Here is a 17,614-nt window from a genome sequence, read left to right on the forward strand (position 1 = left end):
ATAGTTTTGATACTGAGCCAACTCGGATTAGTCTCCGTACTTCCTTTGTTGAAGTTACAATGCTTTGCCTGAATAAGTTGATACAGAACCGAAACGGAAAATTAATCGTTAAATTAGTATCGATGGTTAGGTTAGTTTTAGCTTATAATTATTGTATGGAATAATAGAATAACTGCAAAATTTGTTTCTTAAGCCAAATGTGGAAAAATATTCTTAGTAATGAGACTTTTTTGTCTTATGGCATCACATAGAAAATGAGACCAAACTATATAATATAGTATGTTTACAACATGGTCAATATTATGTTACTGTAAGCCTATATGTTATTGTAAAGATGAATATTAAGATTTTCGAGATAAATACAAGGTTTACCATCTCTAAATGGTAAAGGTCAGACTAGTCCTGTGATCATTGTTTATTACAAACTTTTACCATGATATGCTAGATAAATTTCAACTCAAAAGGAAATATAGGTACAATTCGGTTATGGTATTCGCCAGCTTCTACCGCAACACGGTAGCTTCAATTGCTAGGCTCGTTTGTTATCTCAGTTTTAATATAACCGAACGTAAATCTAACCATTAAAAGTAAAATGAATTCACATAATATATCCATTATTCGATGAAAATGAATTGATTTCATACTTTTAACAATCGGTTTGGGTTCGGGTCTTACCGCTCTCTGTGAACTGCTGAAATATTTATCCAACTGCCCATTCCATATTTTTAACGTTTTAATTAGACAGCTTTTTTATGTTTTGCACTGAAATTTTATGAAATAACCAGTAATATAATTTTCAGTAATCCTAAAAATGCTTAAGAAGTATTGCAATGCTTTATTTCAAAAATCAATATTTAGCAACCAACAGACATAATAGACCAAGAGAACAGATAACAGAATTTAAATTGTATCTGTCATTTGACTTATAAATTAGTGCCGAATAATTAGTTATTTCTTCGCGAAAGGACAGAATATTTTTTATACCTCATCATTAAGGATTCATAAGTGAAAGGAAGATCTCTTTCAGCTTGTACAAAGCTTGCTAGTAAATTATTTAAAATCAGGGCGCGAATAAATGTTTGTTTACGAATCTTGGCCCCTCTTTGTTTGCGAACAATGGTCACTCAACAATAAAGTATTTTGCAGGATCCTTTTATGTATGAAATTAATAGGCGACTTTAAGTATTCTTTAGTGTCATAATAATTAATTGCATTTTATATCATTTTGAATATCACTTTTTTCGGCGCATTGTAAACGTTTATTAACGCTAAGCGAAGGCTATTACCATTTTAGAGAAATAATTGAGAGGGTTTTTGTTCATGTAAAAATGAACAAATGCATGTATGTATGTGGTTGTACACCATTTAAAAGTTTCCTTATCTTACTTTCAATTGAAATATTGAATTTGAAGAAACTCCGAATTGTATATAATGATCCTAAAACATCACCGGATTTATTATGAACATGAAATTTTCAGCAGTTATTGCATAATATATTTCATCATAAATAACTAAAATATTCCTGTATATATTTTATGCGGCACAATAAATAAACAAATTTAATTTGGTGAATTTTATTAAGAGCGCGCCTGAAAATTTTCATAACGGCATTTACGGTGGAATTCGTTTTATTAAAATAACGTTCAATAATAAAACTATTCAATACACTGAGTATCACGTTACAATTATTATGAAATGAGTTTATACAAATCGACTTGTGAGGAAAACGTCTCGTTGGACAAAACCTACAATGCATACAATTTCAAGATTAAGTTAAGATATGTATTAAACATATTATTCCGAGTCCCATTTTACCCTTGACCTAATTCTGGTGCCAAACAATAGCGAACACACATTTGTATAAGTTTGAAGGGTACAACAAAGTATCATGCATGCATCGTGTAGCCTTGTAGTTTTTATTGCTCAATTGGTCAATAAAATTGACGGGGAGTTCAAAGGTGCAACAACGTAAAGGAAAGCAAGCATACATTTTTATGATCGTTTAATTGAAGTTGTTTGAAGTTGGGGGATAAATAGTGGTTTCGAAGAATATTTGAAAATAACTGCACATTATATGCCTGTACATATAATTTCTTTCCTCTGTACACTCCTTTATCTTTAAATAATTATATCGACTGTAATTAATATTGTATTTCATTAGTCAATAATTACAATAAGTACTTGTGGCAATAAAGAAAAATAGAGTTTAAAGCATATTCTGACTGTATGCTTAAAACCACCGCCCATAAATATTTTCAAAGATATCTCTGTCTCTAGTCCGAAATGTGTTGCCCGCTTTTAAGGTTTGGATTAAAGACGGGCATAAATAGTGTACTGGTAAAATTCAAGAAGTGGATACTGGTTTATGGCGACCCTAAAGCCAAGGGGGAAGTCATTAGATATTTGAAAAGGCTTTATAATACCTACTTACTTAATATTATAAATGCTAAAGTAACTCTGTCGCTCTCATTCTCACACCTAAACCACTGAACCGATTTGGATGAAATTTGGCAAAAAGATAGTTTGAGACGTTGAGAGTTTTTAACACTGAAACTACACACGTAAAGCCAGGAAATTGTCTATCCTTTTACCCTTTCCAGTCCTTTCCTTAATTACCTACATCAATCCTTTTATATACCGTAAATTTTGTAAACCATTTACACAGCCCCTGCAAATTTTTATGGGAGTTGCTGGTCGCTTACAGTCTGACGACCAACCAGCTCCTTTGCCAACTATCATATTAAAAAAATATAATTTCCTTTGACGGAAACGGGTGAAACGCGAGCGGAAAGTTTAAAATAAATTGATCGAAGCCAAATTGCACAAAACTCAAATTTTAATTGTTGACTCTCAAATGAAAGCAACAAAACGCAGTTTAATAGTTATTCATAACGCGGCTTCATTCCAAACATCTACGACCAAGTGCTGCATTTGGGACAAGGTTATCATAATTCAATAGTCTCAACACCATTTTACCACCCCCTATGAAACAATTACCACGTATAATACTTTCAAAAAACATGACATAAAGAGAAGTAAGAAGAATATGTGTCAAACTAAGCAAGTTCCATAAACATTTTCAGAATTAAATTAACCATGACATTGTGTGGATCTGACCTAGAGTATTTTTATCTCTGCAAAAATATGAAAGCTCACTTTATGCTCCAGACTTATATGGCCAAATGCTTCTTCCCTAATTGAGAGCTTGATGTTCAAAATCCGTGGAGTTTGGCGCAACCTCAATACAATTGATCATAAAAGTCTGTAGAAATATGAATCGCAAATAAATTGCAACGTTGAGAACGTTTGGCTTTGTATCTCTAAGAACGCGTTTTAAAGACTTACGATTGCAAGTGAGATTATAATTGACTCCCTCAGTTTTAAAGAGACGTTTCTTCTGCTTTCTTGTACAGCATTTATTGAAAATTTATGACAGGTTTAATACTAAACTAAATGAATTTATAAAGAACAACATTATATTGTTGAAATGTTTAATTTCATTGTATTTCTTAGAGATTTAACAGAATATAAAATAAAGAGAGGTTTAGATAAAACTTGCGGAGTTATCGTAAATATAAATTGCTAGTATTGCTCCCGATTGTCGATACACGAGCTTTTATGATAACGTCCTTATGTAGACATCGTTATTAATATTATAAGGATAGTGATAAAATTGTCATTGTTCCGCAACTGGATTACATTTATTATAACAGTTATTTTAATTGAGAGATGTCGCAAATATGTAATGTATTTTTTATTTCAAAATAATGGTGTTAAATTTTAACTATATTACAAAAATTGTAAAAAAAATAAAATTGTCTAAATTATTATTAGGTTTCGTACGCCACTCCTTCTCATCCTTCTATGATCTTATTCTTGCAATCAATCTGCACATAGGGCTTCTTAGTCATTATTCAAATGTAAAATTGCCAGAATGTACAATGCACCTTGATCTTATTTGAATAAGTCAAAACAACATGAAGCTTGTTTTCTTAAATTATCGATAAAGAAAGAATTGAAATTTTACAAATTGGTTAGGCGTTAAATATCCTGGTTCTTAAATCTTGAGAAACAACAAATTAAAATTATTTCGTCAGCTTTAATCACCCATTATTAATTAACAGTTTGAAGCAGAGAGCCTCAACAGGTAGGCATTAAAACCAAATGTTGCGTTTTTGCTAATAGGCCTGAGAGCAACAAGTAAACTCAACGAGCTTTGTTAGCTCTATATTTATTGAAAATAAAACCGATATTCGACGGAGTTTCGACAGCAAGCGACAGTAAATTACCATCCTACATAATCTTAATTATAAACAGCGGTTAACGGTTTACATCGAAAATAGCGAAGCAATTCAAGAGAACAAACAAACGGTGCGAAAAAAAATATAATTAATTTGAATTAATGTTAAAATTGTATGCATACCTCACGCAAATCCTTAAAAGCTCGATACACAAAACAAACACAGTACGGTAACACAAATATATTTGTTCACTAGTTCGTTAAGCGCGGGGACGGAGCGCGCGCACGTCCTTCCCCCAGAAGAGTTGCGTTTGCACTGTTCCCTTGGCCCGCCCGCCCCTCATCAGATCCCATACCTGTAGCAGGTATCCAGAAGCTATTGATGGACAAATCGAATCGAGCCCCGTACGATTAACTCGCGGTATTGTCATCGAGTGCGGGGTAATCTCCTTATTATATTTTATTGGACGGCGAAGCCCGATGGGCTTACGGAAAATCAAAATGATGTGGATATATTTATTCAATGATTGATAATATTGGATTGTTAAATTAACAAAAATTGGAATATTTATCAGTATTACACATTATTCACATTTTATCATTACAGAATCTACGTCAGAAGATTTTTGCCTCTTCCTTATTTGAGACAAGTAATAAAATTATGCAGCACCAAATAAAAAAATTAAAAAATGTTTTTCATAGTGAAGCAACGCTACAATTACCAATATTAAAAACCCGGATCCTTTATCAATATCCACATTGTTCTATAGATATAAAGACTAATAAATCTGGCGAAAAATACTTAAAAGATTCGACATTAAAATCACGCTTTGTACTGAATGATCTGCAGTGGAAAAAACGAGAAAATTTCAACAGAATACAAATGTAGAGCAGTCCGATATTAAATTCCGACAATGGCTGTCGAAAGCATATAAATCGGTTTAAATTCATTTTTAATAAACCGCGGTTCGATAACGTTTCGTTTTGGAAATAGTGATTGTAGCGTTTGGAAATACATTTACAATGTGTGGCGAAACGTTTTTCTTTATAATTGATTCTGACATTAATTACCTATCAATTATCTTGTAAATACAACTGTTTCAAAACTAAAATATGGAAAGTGCTCAATAGGCTAGCAAATTATGACTTTTAAATTCAGATATTGATAGACGATGAATAGACTATCTTAGTGCTTTTGTAAAGACAACTCGCTACATTAATAACATAAAACAATGTATATTTCAACGTAAGCTGTGTAAACGTTTTATCAAACGGTTAACGGTTGCGTTTTTAAATTTTCTTCTACCATTTTGGACTATATTATTTAAATGGTCGATTTGAAATATTTCTTTACCGTTTTTTACTGTAAGTAAGGCCACTTAGTGTAATATAAAATTTTTATGGATTGAATAATTCATAATTAATTTAATTGATTATTTATTTTTATAAATTGAATTAAATGGATCGTCTAAAACTTAAATCTCTTGAAGCTTAACGTTAAATGTAATTTTAGTCCCAAATTCAAAATTTTGTTTAATTAGATTTATGACATGTATACTATTGAAAATTTTCCAGACAAGCACCCAACTATCAGCATATAAGCAAATATAAAATGAAGCTTGATAAGAAGCATGCTTGCTTTTTTTAACTTGATCATCGCGCAATAAGTTTTGCATAGTGAAAAAGGGCCATAATCTATAATTACAGATAAATTTTGCTGTTATTTTGGTATTATATAGCTTGATATTACTTGGTAAAAATTTCTCATTACCAATATTATAATAAAAATACAACATTAATTAGTTGTTTTATACTTTATATTACACAATTTTGTTTTATTATAGAAAATATGTAACGTAATGTAAAACTAATTTAATTTTTCAGTAGTAATTAGACATAATCTTATAAATAACATAAATAGACGTAATCTTATATATACAGAAACAAAATCATGTTGAAAATGTATTCGTATATCGTAAATCGTAATTAACAGTGCTCATGTAAAGGCAATGTTAATTAAATAATATCACCCCTTAAAATCAAAGCTAAACTCGGTACGTAACATAACTACCACATCATTTCGTTACACATTCAATTTAAACTTCCTCTGACCTACATTAAGCAAAAAACAGTGAACAAGTTGAACGCATTAATATCTAATTATCTCCCTCGAAATGTGCCAGCCGGGTATAATTAGAGAACATTTTTGTCTGTACGACTAACATCACTAAAATCGAGTTTTTTAATATCTCTCCCAAACTGTTTCATTTGCTGCGGCCAGATGCCGCCGTCAGGTGAAATATTATCCGCAATTTGGGACCTCGGATTCCGAGAGATTTTCTTTTCACAATCTCCGATTTCTATGAGGAGCAATTCAGAACATGTTTAAGTGAATGACACAATTTTACCCGGCTCCAGGTTGGAGATTAAAGACCTTTACGGGCTCTAATGATGTGACTGTTTTCATTATGTTGGGTCAACTGTTTGATCTCTGTCAATAGCTCGTATAGCTTTGTGAAATATTTCTGAGACCCTTAAAATAAATACCAATAATAAACCTGGTTCAAAGATGTAACAAAGTCAAATGGTTTATTACAATAACTAAATTATGTAAGCGATATACAATCGTATAATTATGATGACTATTTCTGTATTTTTATTTATAAATCTTACACCTAAATACCAAATAACATTAGACATACTGTAGAAGGATAATATAACAGCCTATTAATATGGGCTTATACGGCCGGCTGTTTTGCTGTCCTGCCGAATAAAATTTCGGCTAAAGTCCCGAATGTCGAAGTGTCAAATCATGAATATTCTTGCATGTTTTCAAAAATCGCTTTAGTAACCTTGGAATAAAGGGATAAAATCGTCGTTTTTGCATAAAATTACGTTTACAAAGGTGAGCTCGCGACATTGTAGTCTAGTGACAGTCCTCTAAGCACTCACTCAACAATCCAACCGAGATACGACACGTAGCGAATAAATTAATTCGGTATCAAAATCTGTCACATCGTTATTATATTGTCGTTATATTTGAAAGATGAGCAATAGGGTATGATTATTGGAATAAATAATGAGTGAGGTCATAGGTTGTATTTTGTATTGATAATGACAAAAGCTAATATTCGGAACACGGTCTGAACTTTTTGCGAAATTAACACACAAAACCGTCGCCGTTAAATCGATTTCGGTGGTTCAGCCCTCGATTGCAGCAATATGTACGGGGGCTCTATGTGTATAACTGTATACAAATCGTAATTAAAGTATTATTTAAATGATCTGTGGAGGTTCTAATTTTTTACATTGATTCGTAGCGAGGCTTATAGAGTGGTTGATGATAACACAAAGAATTTGGAGCTTTGTGCCAGGAAAAATATTGTGTACATTCCTTACCTTCTAAAGGTATAGTATAACGAAACTTCTGTTTGTGATCATACAAACAACTGTTTGATGCTGCACTAAATCTTTCTGTTTATAAAATAGACGATAGTTCGGATTGTGCTGTGTAACTGGACATGGTGAGGAGCTGTCGCTATCAGAATCACGGTTGGGGGTCTCCCGAATTCCGGCGATGCCGCCAATTTAACGGTTGGACGGTACACAGTTTAGACTTCTCTGCGGTGTCAGTCCGACATAGGCCAGAGCCCTAACCCCAAACGCTCTTTGTATATAAATTTTTTATCCACTACTAAAATGGCACCTTCCAATACCGTAGCAGATCTGAACTAAATTAATACTAAATTTTGTTCTATTATACTACAAGTCTAGACCTAGTTTGGACGACTAGTGTCCATGGCTATTAGTTTTTTGGTTCAAGAACAAGATCAAGTCTTACTCAAAATGTTTGTATAAGGTATGGATAAATAAAGATTTTTATTATCATTATTCATTATTAATGCAATGTCATTATAAGTGACAACTAAGTCAATTCATACCTAGTTTGTATACCAAATTTCATCAAAATGCGTTCAGTAGTTTCAGCGTGATTGACGGACAAACATCTAAACAAACAAACTTACTGATTTATAATATTAGTGTGATAGTGTGATATGTTTCGCAATTATCGATTTAATCATACGTCATTACCCGAACTAGATTGTAGATTGTCTGAAAAGAGCAGGTAATAGGCCATTAATTCACATTATGTATTTATTATAGAACCGCAAGGGTAAGCCCATTTTATCACTCTCGGGGGAGGGAATTAAATCAGCATCTATTAAAATACAACGTGAACAAAAATTTATTATTAGCGTACGTTTCAACATTTGTACGATATGAAGAAATATCTCAATTGAATATTTTTATTAGAAGCTTTTAATTTTTAGTAACTATTGTCCTGTTAGTGTGTATATAGATTGTTTCTGGATACTTTTTTAATTTTGAGGTTATGTTATCTGATACCATTCCATCGTTTCATTACATGAGATAAATAAAGAAGTGCATGTTCTTTGTTTATCTCAAATATTCATATTTGTAAAGTTCAAACGCTTTCTGTGCGTGAAATGATTTTTAAATGGTTTCAATATCTGGAAATGAGGGTATAGCCAAGAGGGTTGACTCAATCGCAATTAATCGCAACCAACGAGTATGGTTTCAGACATTATTAGAAACTAATTTGCCGTCAAGCGGAATTTGCTTTGATATTATATATTAATATCGTGCGATTGATGCTTTATCTAATGAGCTTTTAAAGGTTTATTATAATAATTAAGTGCACAAATTGAAATAATAATATGTATATTCGAATAAAATACGTTCCTATTTAAAACAGCAATGTCTCTATGGCAACCTGAAAGTACATGGTACCTTAGTTATGAAATAAGTAAGGGAAACACAGGCCTCTTATGAGGGTACAGGCCACAAACCACCACGCTGGCCAAGTGGGGGTTGGCAGATGTCACATGCCGTCAAACTTTTTGATTCTTGAACATGCCGATTTCTTCACTGTTTTAACCAGTGGTGATGTTATCCACATGTGCAGATAAATTGAAAAATCTATTTATTTCCTGCACGCTCGCTCGGTCTCGCACCCCGAATTATCGATTATGAAGTCGGAGGTTCTCACCACTAAACCACTACTGCTTTTAAGCAGTTAGGGAATATGAGCTTACAAAAATTGAAGTACAAATGTTATTAAATTTCAACTACAATTTATTTAAAATATGTAGAACAGGTGAATAGAATATACCAAAAAACGGGCAAGATTATCATATCACCGATAGATAACAAATGTGAAATTTAATACTCGTTAACACCCCTTTTTTATTTGTTTTATTCTTGTTTAGCCCCTTATAGATGACCAATTAGATACCTACCCGAATTGCTTGAATATTAAAGAGGTTCTCTAGAGATTTAGAATGAGTCTTTCAGTATATATAAAGTGACTTAACGTCCCTAGACACTATAAATTGAGTACAGGCTAAGATGTATAGTGATGTTTAAAAAATAGCTTCAAAGCATTTGCCTGGTTGCTCCACTGAATACGAAAATAAAGTCTTTATGGAAAAATATGCACGTAAAATGGAAAATTTTAAGCATTTTATTCGTTGGAGGACAAATTCCTTTAATATTAGTAGGGATAAAAGAATGCGAATCGTTCAGTATGAAATTACTGCAATAAAGATTAGTGCTGAACGAATTTATGGGCCGCTATGGAATGATTCAAAGTGCAGGAAATAAACAGATTTTTCAATATTTGCGCATGTGGATGACATGACTACTGCTTGATAAGGTGAAGGAAAACGATGTTTTCCTTCACAGCATGTCGAAGAATGAAAAGTTCAACGACATGTAGCATCAATGGAATGTAGCACAGAATAGAATTCCCTCCCTGCCACTATTTTTTCCTAAGCAATACAACTTGGAGCTCTTCAAAACCAGGGTGAATACCTTCTAGGTAGACGTGCACCCAAGTAGACCACATCTCCGCTTCCCACCAGGTGGGATTGTGTTCAAACGTCTGCCTATCGATTATATAAAAGAAAACTGCCAAACCACACTTGGCCAGCGGGGTGGATTAATGCCTGAACCCTCATAAGAGGCCCGTGTCTCTGCAGCATTTTTCGATTATTATAAAATTGAGTGAGTGAAGTTTTATCTATTTTATTGGACATATAACCCAAAAGGCAGTAAATAGGTTCTACATTCTTAGATTGTATTCTATACTTTTTGTTTTAAGATATTGTTTATTTTATCCATCTTAAGGTTTACCATCCATCCAATGGGTTGACGACCCATAATTAATACTATCATCAGTAGAGTGATAGATAAACCTCGTTCGAGTTAAATATCTAGTTAGTTTAGATAATACTGAACTCATTTTCAATTAATACAATTAATTTCATAAATCACTACCATAATACTAGAAAATTCTAGTAGCTTCGTTTAGACTGGAGTATTTAAAATAGCGTTAAAGTGTAACATTTAAACTCTAGTATTAGCTCGCGGAAAAGACGGCCGAGCTAATGGAAAGGATGAGATCTGCAAACTCTAAAACTTCTCAGTGAGTTGTTTTAAAGCTTCGCCCATTATAATTATGAAACCATAATTAAATAATTTAGTAAGATTCCTTGAATTAATTGATTTAATAACAATGTATCCAAATGTTATAGAAACGACTAGCAGGTATGAAAAATTATAACAAATCTTATAGAATGCATTAACGTATTCCATCTAATCTACTAGGCAGAAGGTATGTATAAAACATTAAAATATGGACATCCAGATTATTCTTTGTATTGCTTTATCCAAAAACTATAAAATTAATTTGGTGTAAGTTGTATACGTCATAATAGCTCATAATTGCGTACGTATAAATATAGTATAACATCACAAAAGGTATATTATTGTTACTGTAATAGACGCTTTGTATAAAGACGGCAACGTCGCTTGCAACGCAGCAATTCGTCTAGTTTCGATACCATTACATGGCTCCAAACTAATATTTAACATACGTCGGACCTACGCACACCTACAACTGCAGTTGGGATAACAATTCGTTCGTATTAAGTTTCACAACACTAGTGTAAATTTCAATCGTGAACTACGATCAATATGTTATGAGAAATATAGTAGAAACATATGCGATGGATAGGATATAAATTGTCAGACTAAGTCGCGTCTGTGTCCCACAAACATTTATGTATCAGCCGTCTCTTATATGGATTTGTCAACATTCCGCCGTGTTCACATTGAGGAGAGATAGTTTCTTTAGTTTTAATAGTGTTGTAATACATTTTTTTAGTATTTGATAATAAAGAGAGAGTAAAAGAACATGAATAATATAAATCGTACAAACCATTATTGCATTATATATTATAATTGTTAAATGAGCTATCTTTAAAAACAATCACTATGCCACGTCGTAACACAAAAGGGAAATTTGTAATCAGACTTAACATGTCTCCGGATTTGATAACTTTAGCCTCCTTACCAACTATTTAACTAAAATAAAACAAGCAGTTTATATGTAGGTGTAAGTTGAAAACATAAATAAAACAAAATATGTTTGTGCATATTATGGACAGTGTAACCGAGCCATGTTGCATTTGGTGAAATATTAATGCATCGCTAGTACCAGGGCACATTTGTATCAACATGTATGCTGTATGTTTGTTGGCCTCCCCGAAGCATTCACTCGGATTAACAAACAACCATAATATACAACTCTGCTTCGATTGAACATGATATTTTACGTAAATAATTTAACTAAACGTCGTTTAGTATAATGAGGGTGAAAATAGGAGACTGAATTTTTGTTTTTATATGCATTGATCATTGTAATGAGATGATATTATTATCTATGATTTAAAGTTGGCAGCAATCATAAAACTATTTAGTACAAATACTGTTTGAGATTTAATTAAGCTATATCTGATAATAAAGATATTCTTCTACAGCATGCTCCATGTTATCATCATCTTATTTTTAGTACAGTTAATAGTGTGCACTTTTAAAGGGTCTTGTGTCCTTGATAAAGAAACTAAAGCATTTCACCTTTAAATAAATACACACATGCCATCAGAGGAAGTAAAGCGTGCGTCGGTCGTTGTTAAATTTTCATTCACTTCATAACGACGTAGAAATGTTGATACGGGCGGGAAATTACATTTCTAGCCTTTGTGTTTTAAGCTTTGTGCCGCGTTTTCTATATAAAATATAATGGACCTTGGTAAAGTTTAAAGGACGTCGGGCGATAGTTGAAGCGTGAATACAGAATACTTTTTAGGTGCTGGAATTGTGCTTTTAAATATTTTTAAACGCATGGAATTTAGTAAAGAATAAAGGAGAACTGGTTCAAGAATAGTTAGCATTATGCCCGCCGGGTCGATTAGAACGTTGTTTTGTGGCAGCATTTAAACAAGAGCTGTGAACTTTCCTATTAGGTTTTGGCGGTAATTCATTAAAAGGTATAATTTTAGTAGAATAATAAAGTGTAAAATTTGTTTTTTATTATTCTTTATCCCTTACTTTGACAGCCAGGAAGAGATCGCTGATAAGCAATACGGTGGTTTTTTGTTCTATGTTAATACAACTTATGTATATTAATAATTACATTTTTAATTGATGTGGTACATTAACAATAAAACAAATAATTATATACAAAGCATGTCATAAACAGTTTGCCACTCATGGTGCTATGAGTATAAATTGAACAATTCGTAAACTCGTATTTGGTAATATCACACTGCCAGAAATTCAATACACGTTGAAATACGATTAAAATTAATTAAATAACCGTTTCAAAAACGTATTTAAAACACAAATAATGCGGTGCAAATTCGCTGCAATTTTTAAACTCTCTTTCGTGCACACCCATTCCACCAATGTGAACAAATGAATTAAGCTTTACGAGGATTACATTTTGAAACTGCGATATTTTTAAGCCAATTCATTGCATGAAGCTTCATATTCGTTTAATATTTAATCACGAAACATAAATGGGATCGTATTTAAAAGAGTCTGATCTCGGTGTTTTATTTACAAATTTTATACACAAGCTTATCTGAGGGTGGTGGGGACAACTCAGCTGTTGCATACAACGTGAAAGTTTAAAAACGGTTTAAAAAGGTAATTGATATTCCCAAAGGGAACGCTTCGACAGGCAATTTTAAACACAAACAGCACTTTGGTATATTGATGAAATTCTAAAATGTTGAACGTTTTAAAGCAAAGTAAATTATAAATTAAATTAAATTGGTTTATTCGGGAAGCAATTTAAAGCCTCGTTAAAGTAGATAGATTTCTTGATAGATTTGTCATTCTAATCCGTTTTTTATATAGCGTGGTATTGAACTACTTTATAATTTAACTTTACATTAATTATATTTGTTACGTTTAATTGATGATAATGATGAGATGATGATAAGTTATTAAGGCATAGATACAATTTATGTGTTATAACAATATCACACTATCACACTAATATTAAAATTTTGAACGTTTATTTGTTTGAATGTTTGTCCGTCAATCACGCTTAAACATTATAAGATACTTTTTATCCCGATTGAATACTCCCTTAGGGTAGAACAGGAATCTTGATATCCGGGCGAAGCCGGGACGAGCGTCTAGTAGATAATATAGCGTAAGTTGTGAGTAAAGTCGTCATCTCATTCGCATATTTGCGTTAAAAGTCAGCAATACAGCGGTAAATAACATAAAATAATCTTGAATACACTTCACTAAATTCTCCATTCCACCAAATGTCGGGAGCCTAATGATTATCCGTCTGTTCGCAGCCTAATAATGTTTGCCGGCGAAATGTCGGCATAATGCTCCTACCGACATAGGCCGAGAGACTTACTGATAACGAATTGAGATTGACGGTACATAGGGAGCGTGAATGAACAGAGTGTAGCTAATTGTAGTAACTCTTGTAGATACTAATAATAAATTGAACATATTGATATGACTGGTAGAAATAATAAACTTCTTAATAAATGCCTTAAACTTGCCGGGGACGGCATTACAAAAATAAATTAAGCTACGTTCCCAGTCTACATAGTTATGTAGACTAGGAACCTAAGACCTAAAACTGCCTACGATCTATGACTAAGAATCTTAAGAAATACATTTAATTAAAAATTATTAAGACAAACCCCTATCCTACAATTTATTATTATTTAACTCATAAATTCGAGTAATTATACACCAATTATCATATACTTTCTATGTATTTGAAATAACACTGTACCGGATTTCGAATTGATCGGATATAAAGAAGTAAGTCAGATCCTCTCATCAACCAGAAAAGAGCTGAGGATAATAAGCGGCTACAAACTAGACTAAAAACTAAACGAAATCCGTTGGGAGCTACGATAACAGTCTGCTACACGGAAATCTCGAGTCAAATCTCATCTAATCTTACGTTGGAGAGAGGGGGGCAAATACCAGGCAATATGTTTTCTTATTGAAACAAAAAAATATACTATTTTGGTCTATTATCTAGATTGTACACGCTTCAGATTTAATCTCAGCGTAATCGTGATACGATTAAGATTATTTACCAATTTGTTCGAGAAAAAATAATTTATTTTATACTTGGACGTTATACATTACTACTGACTATCAAACTATTACAATAGATGTTCTTTGTTTAATCACAATAGTTACAATTTAAGTATTTTATTGTTAAATTGTTATTATATTTATAACTCTCACCAATATTGATTACTAGTCTTAACCAGTCTTAGTCTTAACAAATGAATGGAAGTATGCAACGCTGTGAATATTTTATGAATAAGTCTAAAGACAAAGACAGGTACTACGTTTTTTAAACGAAACAATTGAATAATATTCTATCAGTGTGAAAAATATTAAATGAGCAATAATTGAAATAAATATCTCTTAGTCTACTTTGGAATACTTAGTGCTACATTCGACTGGCAATCGCGTTGTTTCGTATCAAAGTTTCACCTCAGATTTGTAAATTTAATATTTTGATGTTGTTCATTTTTATATTCATGTAAATTCTTTCATATTCATGTTTAATATGATTGATAGAAACGGTATAGCAGACATCTTTTCATTTTGCGACTGAATGGCTATGAAATAAATGGGTATCAAATGTAATGTAGGGCTTTATGCTCTCGTCTATTGGACGTATGAATACTTTACGGTATATCTATGTATTGACGATGTCATTGAATTCTAAGCATACATAAGTTAAAAGTTAGATTAAAATGTTTTTTTATTACTTTTTCCCAATTTGAAGTTAATTCTTTCATTTTTCATTTACTAAAAAGCTCATGTAAGTAGGTATATAAATAACAAATTGTTTAAAGGTTTTCAGAATCAGATTGACTGTAATGTGCCGATATTATTTTTGACATACAAAAATGTTTTATTGAAATTGTATGTTTTAGAATGAAACCTATTAGAAAAGGAAGAGAATAACAAAAATGATGATAATGAAAAATAATTTTCGGGTGATATTCGGAAAGTCGTATTAAGGTTAAAAAGCGATTTTTATCTATGACCGGGAAAACTATAAGTCCGAGCGAAAAAAGTTGAATGGGAAAGTTGTAGGTTATTGAAAGATTCCGAGGGGGTCGTGGATGAATTTTAACCAGCTCCCATGGCCCCCTCACTCAAGTGGCTCGACGGAACACAGTGGGGTTTTGGTCGGTAAGAATCCGACATAACCCACGGCTCCATCCCCGGGGGCCGTGGGTATCTATGCAAGATTTCCCCACTAAAAAAAAAGCTTATTGAAAGATCGACAACTTTTGTATTTACACTTTTTCACGTAACCTCAAAATGTGTGTAAAATTTTCAAATAACTGAGTTTTTGCTTATTTTTTTTTAATGTTTGCAATAAAAAATATTTTATTGCATACGTCGGTGTAGATATGTCCTTTCAATTGGTGCATTTCTAGTAAATTTTTTTATCTCCCAGTATAAGCAGTAAGGACTGTTTTGATGTACATAGATCACAGGCATATTTTAAAAAAACAATAAACGAGGAAGAACAAGCATCACACAACCATTAACACTAAGCATTGCGTCTATTTTTTTGTCTTCATATATCATAAAACTACTAACCTGTTCCCTTCTCTATATGTTTTATTCCAAAATTAGTGCAAAACTAATATTATCTACATACATTTTATTTTGTTTTGTAAATACACAAAAATAGTGTAATTAAAATACAATAACACGGACTGCTAAATGGCTATTACTATATTATACAGCAGATAAAGACGATAAATTAATAAATAAATTAATCTGTTTCCATTGGCAACAGAGAAGGATTCCTTTGTGATATGTAATTATTTCAATTTTTAATTAACATATACGAGCATTATTCGTATTAATTACATCACAAGCACTCGTACACCTTTTAATTTCCTTTTTTACATGTAACTCTCAGATTACTATTACCGACATTTTCAACTTTTTCTTAATTAAAGGCAATGTTTTCAAGCATATGATTTGCGTTAATTAAAATTGTAATTATTCCATCCAATTTTAATTATTTTGTTTCTAATAGAGTTTACACTTTACATTATATAATATAATATACCTTATCTACTTGACAATTTCATATATTCCTATAGTAACTTGTCTTCACGTCTTCTTAAATATTTTTAGTATATATTTTCTGTTCTGAAAGCTCTAAGATTACCAAATGGTTACTACTAAGCAGTTTAATTAAAAAGACAATTTTTAAAATCGCATTCATAAATTGTAATCAAATTTATGATAGTTGGCATTAAATGAATCGTTTACCTACCGTGAGTCTAAGCTAAAACCTTTTAATATAACTGCTAACGCTTTCATTACTACGTATCAACCAGCATTGACACTTTAAATTTTTTTTAGGAACGGACGCCTTTTTAGGATCAGATTGCTTTTCGAGTGAAAAGGGTTATTAAAATATAACGCCACAAAATACATCGCAATTTACAGTTGTCGTACATAATATAATTATGTTGGAAAATACACAGAATGGGTACGAGCTAATTTTCCACAAATTTTGACAACACGTAATTTTCAGGAGCGCTTATACGCCCGTACTAGAATACATAAAATATTAATGTACGTCACTTGAAGACCTAATTTCTACATAATCTCTTATATTATAAAATATGTTTGTGTATGGTATTTTAGACAATTGTAAGTTTTAGAAATACGCTACAATGAGTTCATTCATGATTTAATAGTTTTACAAGTAATCGATATATAGCAAGCGATTAATATTTTAGCAATACTGTGTGCATAGCCGTCATTACGCTTACCACACACTAACTACACTAATTAGGTTAATGCAGAGATAATCCCAAAACACCCCGTTTCGGATAATATTACCTTAATTGTTATATATCTCATATTCTGTTTCGCCAAAGGCAAGTATTAGACTGAGAATTA

At 32.0% G+C, this 17,614-nt stretch overlaps 1 protein-coding gene across 1 annotated transcript in view; it reads right to left on the reverse strand.

Annotated features, from left to right (window-relative positions):
- The window catches only part of LOC119832506 (voltage-dependent T-type calcium channel subunit alpha-1H-like), an 86,205-nt gene extending 81,655 nt beyond the window's left edge, over positions 1–4,550 (reverse strand). Inside the window, exon 1 of the mRNA XM_038356168.1 lies at positions 4,424–4,550. The gene's annotated coding sequence lies outside the window, so the exon portion shown is untranslated. The remainder of the gene's footprint in view (positions 1–4,423) is intronic.
- Between the last annotated feature and the right edge of the window lie 13,064 nt (positions 4,551–17,614).

Source organism: Zerene cesonia, chromosome 15, assembly GCF_012273895.1.
Source record: "Zerene cesonia ecotype Mississippi chromosome 15, Zerene_cesonia_1.1, whole genome shotgun sequence".
In the NCBI taxonomy this organism is placed as follows: domain Eukaryota; kingdom Metazoa; phylum Arthropoda; class Insecta; order Lepidoptera; family Pieridae; genus Zerene; species Zerene cesonia.